An 8777-nucleotide genomic window follows, 5' to 3' on the forward strand; every position below is an offset into this window, starting at 1 on the left:
GATTTCGTTTATTTTTATGGCTGATTTATATTCCATTGTATACATGTGTCGCATCTTCTTTATTCATTCATATGTCGATGGACACTTAGGTTGCTTCCATGTCCTGCTTATTGTAAATAGAGCTGCAGTGAACATTGTGGTACATGACTCTTTGAATTATGGTTTTCTCAGGGTATATGCCCAGTAGTGGGATTGCTCGGTTGTATGGTAGTTCTATTTTTAGTTTTCTAAGGAACCTCCATACTGTTCTCCATAGTGGCTGTATCAATTTACATTCCTACCAACAGTATATGAGGGTTCCCTTTTCTCCACAACCTCTCCAGCATTTATTGTTTGTAGATTTTTTGATGATGGCCATTCTGACCGGTATGAGAAGATATCTCATTGTAGTTTTGATTTGAATTTCTCTAGTGATTAACGACATTCAGCATTCTTTCATGTGTTTGTTGGCAATCTGTATATGTTCTTTGGAGAAATGTCTATTTAGATCTTCTGCCCATTTTTGGATTGGGTTGTTTGTTTTTTGATATTGAGCTGCATGAGTTGCTTGTAAATTTTGGAGATTAATCCTTTGTCAGTTGCTTCATTTGCATATATTTTCTCCCATTCTGAGGGTTGTCTTTTCGTCTTGGGTATGGTTTCCTTTGTTGTGCAAAAGCACTTAAGTTTCATTAGGTCCCATTTGTTTATTTTTGTTTTGATTTCCATTTCTCTAGGAGGTGGGTCAAAAAGCATCTTGTTGTGATTTATGTCATAGAGTGTTCTGCCTATGTTTTCCTCTAAGAGTTTGATAGTGTCTGACCTTACATTTATGTTTTTAATCCATTTTGAGTTTATTTTTGTGTATGGTGTTAAGGAGTGTTCTAATTTCATACTTTTACATGTAGCTGTCCAGTTTTCCCAGCACCACTTATTGAAGAGGCTGTTTTTTCTCCATTGTATATTCTTTCCTCCTTTATCAAAGATAAGCTGACCATATGTGCGTGGGTTTATCTCTGGGCTTCCTATCCTTTTCCATTGATCTATATTTCTATTTTTGTGCCAGTACCATACTGTTGATTACTGTAGCTTTGTAGTATAGTCTGAAGTCCGGTAGCCTGATTCCTCCAGGCCCATTTTTCTTTCTCAAGATTGCTTTGGCTATTTGGGGTCTTTTGTGTTTCCATACAAATTGTGAAATTTTTTATTCTAGTTCTGTGAAAAATGCCACTGGTAGTTTGATAGAGATTGCATTGAATCTGTAGATCGCTTTGTGTAGTATAGTCATTTTCAGAATGTTGATTCTTCCAATCCAAGAACATGGTATACCTGTCCATCTATTTGTATCACCTTTAATTTTTTTCATCAGTGTCTTATAATTTTCTGCATACAGGTCTTTTGTCTTCTTAGGTAGGTTTATTCCTAGGTATTTTATTCTTGTTTTTACAATGGTAAATGGGAGTATTTTCTTAATTTCACTTCCAGATATTTCATCATTAGTGTATAGGAATGCAAGAGAATTCTGTGCATTAATTTTGTGTCCTGCTACTTTACCAAATTCATTGATTATCTCTAGTAGTTTCCTGGTACCATCTTTAGCATTCTCTAGGTACAGTATCATGTCATCTGTAAACAGTGACAGCTTTACTTCTTCTTTTCTGATTTGTATTCCTTTTCTTTCTTTTTCTTCTCTGATGGCTGGGGCTAAAACTTCCAAAATTATGTTGAATAACAGTGGTGAGAGTGGGCAACCTTGTCTTGTTCCTAATCTTAGAGGAAATGGTTTCAGTTTTTCACCATTGAGGACGAGTTTGGCTGTGGGTTTGTTATATATGGCCTGTATTATGTTGAGGTAAGTTCCCTCTATGCCAACTCTCTGGCTGATTTTTATCATAAACAGGTGTTGAATATTGCTGAAAGCTTTCTCTGCATCTACTGAGATGATCATATTGTTTTTCTCCTTCAATTTTTTAATATGGTGTATCACATTGATTGATTTGTGTATATTGAAGAATCCTTGCATTCCTGGGATAAAGCCCACATGATCATGGTGTATGATCCTTTTAATATGCTGTTGGATTCTGTTTGCTAGCATTTTGTTGAGGATTTTTGCATCTATGCTCATCAGTGATATTGGTCTGTAGTTTTCTTTTTTTGTGATATCTTTGTCTGGTTTTGGTATCAAGATGATGGTGGCCTCGTAGAATGAGTTTGGGAGAGTTCCTCCCTCTGCAATATTTTGGAAGAGTTTGAGAAGGATAGGTGTTAGCTCTTCTCTAAATGTCTGATAGAATTCACCTGTGAAGCCATCTGGTCCTGGACTTTTGTTTCTTGGAAGATTTTTAATCACAGTTTCAATTTCAGTGCTTGTGATTAGTCTGTTTATATTTTCTATTTCTTCCTGGTTCAGTCTCGGAAGGTTTTGCATTTCTAAGAATTTGTCCCTTTCTTCCAGGTTTTCCATTTTATTGGCATATAATAGTAATCTCTCATTATCCTTTGTGTTTCTGCAGTGTCAGTTGTTATTCCCCTTTTTTATTTCTAATTCTATTGATTTTTGTCTTCTCCCTTTTTCCCTTGATGAGTATGGGTAATGGTTTATCAATTTTATCTTCTCAAAGAACCAGCTTTTAGTTTTATTGATCTTTGCTATCATTTCCTTCATTTCTTTTTCATTTATTTCTGATCTGATCTTTATGATTTCTTTCCTTCTGCTAACTTTGGGGTGTGTGGTTCTTCTTTCTCTAATTGCTTTAGGTGTAAGCTTACATTCTTTATTTCAGATGTTTCTTCTTTCTTAAGGTAGGATTGTATTGCTATAAACTTCCCTCTTGGAACTGCTTTTACTGCATCCCATAGGTTTTGTGTCGTCATGTTTTCATTGTCATTTGCTTCTAGATACTATTTGATTTCCTCTTTGATTTCTTCAGTGATCTCTTGGTTATTAGGTAGTGTATTGTTTAGCCTCCATGTGTTTGTATTTTTACAGATGGTTTCCTGTAATTGATTTCTAGTCTCATAACGTTGTGGTCAGAAAAGATACTTGATACAGTTTCAATTTTCTTAAATTTGCCAAGGCTTGACTTGTGACCCAAGATATGATCTATCCTGGAGAATGTTCCATGAGCACTTGAGAAGAAAGTGTATTCTGTTGTTTTTGGATGGAATGTCCTATAAATATCAATTAAGTCCATCTTGTTTAATGTATCATTTAAAGCTTGTGTTTCCTGATTTATTTTCGTTTTGGATGATCTGTCCATTGGTGAAAGTGGGGTGTTAAAGTCACCTATTTTGATTGTGTTGCTCTCAATTTCCCCTTTTATGGCTGTTAGTATTTGCTTTATGTATTGAGTTGCTCCTATGTTAGATGCATAAATATTTACAATTGTTATATCTTCTTCTTGGATTGATCTCTTGATCATTATGTAGTGTCCTTCTTTGTCTCTTGTAATAGTCTTTGTTTTAAGTCTATTTTGTCTGATATGAGAATTGCTACTCCAGCTTTTTTTTTGATTTCCATTTGCATGGAATATCTTTTTCCATCCCCTCACTTTCAGTCTGTATGTGTCCCTAGGTCTGAAGTGGATCTCTTGTAGAAAACATATATATTGGTTTTTTTTGTGTGTCCATTCTGCCAGTCTATGTCTTTTGATTGGAGCATTTAATCCATTTACATTTACGGTAATTATCAATATGTATGTTCCTATTACCATTTTCTTAATTGGTTTTGGTTTGTTATTGTAGGTCTTTTCTTGTCTTGTGTTTCCTGCCTAGAGAAGTTTCTTTAGCATTTGTTGTAAAGCTCATTTGGTGGTGCTGAATTCTCTTAGCTTTTGCTTGTCTGTAAAGCTTTTAATTTCTCCATCAAATCTGAATGAGATCCTTGCTGGATAGAGTAATCTTGCTTGTAGGTTTTTCCCTTTTCATCATTTTAAATATGTCCTGCCACTCTCTTCTGTCTTGCAGGCTTTCTGCTGAAAGATCAGCTGTTAACCTTATGGGGATTCCCTTGGATGTAATTTGTTTTTTTTCCCTTGCTGCTTTCAATTTTTCTTTGTATTTAATTTTTGATAGTTTGATTAATATGTGTCTTGGCATGTTTCTCCTTGGATTTATCCTGTATGAGACTCTCTTTGTTTCCTGGACTTGATTAAGTATTTCCTTACCCATATTAGAGAAGTTTTCATCTATAATCTCTTCAAATAATTTCTCAGTCCTTTTCTTTTTCTCTTCATCTTCTGGGACCCCTATAATTTGAAAGTTGGTGCATTTAATGTTCTCCCAGAGGTCTCTGAGACTGTCCTCAATTCTATTCATTCTTTTTTCTTTATTCTGCTCTGCAGTAGTTTCTTCCACTATTTAATCTTCCAGGTTACTTTTCCATTCTTCTGTCTCAGTTATTCTGCTCTTGTCCTTTCTAGAGAATTTTTAATTTCATTTATTGTGTTTTTCATGATTGTTTGTTTGCTCTTTAGTTCTTCTAGGTCCTTGTTAAATATTTCTTGTGTTCTGTCCATTCTGTTTCCAAGATTTTGGATCATCTTTACTATCATTATTCTGAATTCTTTTTCAGGTAGACTGCCTATTTCCTCTTCACTTGTTAGGTCTGGTGGGTTTTTTCCTTGCTCCTTCATCTGTTGTGTGTTTCTTTGTCTTCTCATTTTGTTTAACTTACTGTGTTTGGTGTCTCCTTTTCACAGGCTGCATGTTCATAGTTCCTGTTGTTTTGTTGTCTGCCCACAGTGGCTAAGGTTCGTTCAGTGGGGTGTGTAGGCTTCTTGGTAGAGGGGACTAGTGCCTGTGTTCTGGTGGATGAGGCTGTATCTTGTCTTTCTGGTGGGCAGGTCCACGTCTGGTGGTGTGTTTTGGTGTATCTGTGACCTTGTTATGATTTTAAGCAGGATCTCCACTAATGGGTGGGGTTGTGTTCGTGTCTTGCTAGTTGTTTGGCATAGGGTGTCTAGCACCGTAGCTTGCTGGTCATTGAGTGGAGCTGGGTCTTTATGTTGAGATGGATATCTCTAGTAAATTTTCACTGTTTGATATTACGTGGAGCTGGGAGGTCTCTTGTGGACCAATGTCCTGAACTTGGCTCTCCCACCTCAGAGGCACACCCTCACACCTGGTTGGAGCACCAAGAGTCTGTCATTCTCACGGCTCAGAATAAACGAGAGAAAAATAGAAAGAAAGAAAGAAAAAGATAAAATAAAGTAAAATAAAATAAAAAATTTATTAAAATAAAAAACAAAAGTATAAAATTTTTTAATGTAATAAAAAAAGAAAGAAAGGAGAGAACAACCAAACCAAAAAATAAATCCACTAATGATAACAAGCACTGACAAACATATTAAAAAGAAAAAAGAAAAAAAAAGGACAGAGAGAACCCTAGGACAAATGGTAAAAGCAAAACTATACAGACAAAATCACACACAGAAACACACGCATACACACTCACAAAAAGAGAAAAGGGGGAATAAATATATATATATCATTGCTCCCAAAGTCCACTTCCTCAATTTAGGATGATTTGTTGTCTATTCATGTATTCCACAGATGCAGGGTACATCAAGTTCACTGTGGAGATTTAAACTGCTGCTCCTGAGGCTGCTGGGAAAGATTTCCCTTTCTGTTCTTTGTTCGCACAGCTCCTGGGATTCAGCTTTGGATCTGGCCCTGCCTCTGTGTGTAGGTCACCTGAGGGCATGTTTTCTTCGCTCAGACAGGACAGGGTTATAGGAGCAGCTGATTCGGAGGCTCAGGCTCACTCAGGCCACAGGGAGTGAGGGGTACGGAGTGTGGGACAAGCTTGCAGCGGCAGAGGCCAATGTGATGTTGCACTAGCCTGAGGTGTGCCGTGTGTTCTCCCGGGGAAGTTGTCCCTGGATCACGGGACCCTGGCAGTGGCAGGCTTCACAGGCTCCTGGGAGGGGAGGTGTGGATAGTGACCTGTGCTTGCACACAGCCTTCTTAACGTCTCATGTCCGTCTCTGGGGTCCGCGCTGATAGCCGCGGCTCACGCCTGTCTCTGGAGCTCCTTTAAGCAGTGCTCTTAATCCCTTCTCCTCACACACCAGGTAACAAAGAGGCAAGAAAAAGTCCCTTGCCTCTTCAGCAGTTCCAGACCTTTTCCCAGAGTCCCTCCCAGCTAGCCGTGGCACAGTAGCCCCTTTCAGGCTGTGTTCATGCAGCCAACCCCAGTCTTCTCCCTGGGATAAGACCAAAGCCAGAGCCTCAGCTCCCAGGACCCACCCATCCCGGCCGGTGAGCAGACAAGCCTCTCAGACTGGTGAGTGCTGGTCGGCACTGATCCTCTGTGCGGGAATCTCTACACTTTGCCCTCTCCACCCCTGTTGCTGTGCTCTCCTCCGTGGCTCCAAAGCTTTCCTGCTCCGCCACCCACAGTCTCTGCCTGCGAATGGGTTTCCTAGTGTGTGGAAACCTTTCCTCCTTCACAGCTCCCTCCCACTGGTTCAGGTCCCATCCCTATTCTTTTGTCTCTATTTTTTCTTTTTTCTTTTGCCCTACCAAGGTACGTGGGGAGTTTCTTACCTTTTGGGAGATCTGAAGTCTTCTGCCAGCCTTCATTAGGTGTTCTGTAGGATTTGTTCCACATGTAGATGTATTTCTGATGTATTTGTGGGGAGGAAAGTGATCTCCATGTCTTACTCTTCTGCCATCTTGAAGCTCCTGAAAATCTTTGATAATTACTCACTGCTCAGAAATTCAAAGCCCAGGTATTACTTCACCTTTTTTGAAGTAAATTTTTCTTTGAGAAATACCTCTGTCCATCTAGGGAGAATCAAACCAAAAAAAAGACTCACAAATAAAACAAAACAAAAACAAACAACTTAAAAACAAAAACAAAAACAAAAAAAAATACCTGCACGACAGAGAGATTTTGCTTCATCTCTACCAAACTAATGTAATCGTATTTGGTAAACACCTTAGGAAGAAAACTTGGCAAGCTCTGCTGAATCAGAAATAAACTCCATCATGCCTCACTTGTCTTGGTTATCATCCAGGTTCCCATGGAAACTGAATTATGTCACAGTTTAAATAAAATTAATCTAATGTTTCCAATATAAACAGGACTTTGCTCTAAATTAGGCATCAATATGCTTATTTTAAATATGCTTATTTAAAAAGATAGCTTTATGTTAGCTTGCAAAATATATTAGTACATAGCCACTTGAAAAGAAAATACAAAGTCAAAATCAAAGTGGATAAAAAAGCAAGTGGATTTTGAAAGAACTTTATTTAATGAATGTGAGGCAAATTGGCCAGTAGAAGTACAGGATAATTTTAGATTGTTGCTTAGCTACAAATGTGTGTGTACAGTAATGATTTTCAATTAACTATTCTTTAGCCCAAAATTCCTTTTCAGACTTGTGGAGTATGTGGCTGGAGTATCTGTTCATTCTATACTCAGTTTCTCACAATTTTTTTTATGATTTGTATTGTAGAAATAAGAGGAAATTTTGGGCTTAGGAACACTCCACAAATTCATCATCATCATCATAACTTGTCCAATTTTTTGCAATGTCTCAAATGGTTTTCAAAGGTACCATCTCATAGCATTTGCCTCACAACACAGTGAGGAAGACACAATTATATTTTCTTGCATTTTATGAGAAATGACATTGAAATAAATTAATTACCTACCTAAGTTAACAAAAATAAAAGAAATTAGTGGTACCTGAAATGGAAGGAAGTTTACCCTGACTCCAAATCAGTAGTACTTTCCATTTTCTGGCTGTGGGAACTTAGATCACCTACAAAGTTGTTTAGTGGCACCATGGAAGTGAGATATGAGGAACAACTTTGTGAACTACAAAGTGTAATATATATGTAAAATATTAAGAAAGGACATAAACAAGCCAGTAGAATTAAAAAACAAGGAATTATTTTTAAAAACCCAAATTACTATCTTCTAAATCTCATAAGAATGCAAAGAAATTTCAAGTCTATAAATGGTGTAAATAATTGTCGATTTAGCATTATTGAAATGATTAACTAATGCAAATTAAATAGCTTAAGTTTACCTGCTGCCTTGTGTTTTTTTACGGAATTTAATCTATCTAAACTTGGTTCTTTTTGATTTCTAATTGTCCTTGAAAGTAAGCTGTGTTCTATTCAGTGTTTGTGGTTTTCATGACAATGACTTGGTAACACATAATTTGTCTTGCCCTTATTAGTGAAGTTGCACAAAATTTCGTATATTTATTGACCATTTGATACCTTCTTTTGTGAAGTGGCCTTTCAAACCTTTTATCCATTTTCTTTGACTTTTTTTTATTTTGAGGAGTTTTTTTGTTCTATTTTTTGTTTAACACATTCTGGTCACAAGTTTTACATCTTATAGGATTACATGTGTTGCCAGTATCTTCTTTGAACTGGTAGCTTGCTTTTCTTTTCTTTCTTTTATCTAATTGATTATTGCTTTTCTTTTCTCTTTTTTATTTAATTGGATCTTGGATAAACGGAAACTCTGACTTTTAACATATAACAATTTATTTTTTGTAGTTAGTCCTTTAGTTTTCTTTACTGAATTCACACTTTGTCACAAGTCAACTGGCTATTTTTGAAAGGGTCTTTTTTCTGAAAAGATCTGCTTTATAACACCGGTCTTTTCTATTCTGTGCCAATACCAATACCATAACATCTTCCTTAGTGAAGCTATAAAATATGACTTGTAAACTAATAGAATGAGTTGCAACATATAACATTCTGTTTTATATGTGTATGTGTTTATGTGTGTTTGCTGTTTCTTGTGTTTTTTTTTTTTTTTCATTAAAAAA

This window comes from Eubalaena glacialis, chromosome 14 (genome assembly GCF_028564815.1).
Source record: "Eubalaena glacialis isolate mEubGla1 chromosome 14, mEubGla1.1.hap2.+ XY, whole genome shotgun sequence".
Classification (NCBI taxonomy): domain Eukaryota; kingdom Metazoa; phylum Chordata; class Mammalia; order Artiodactyla; family Balaenidae; genus Eubalaena; species Eubalaena glacialis.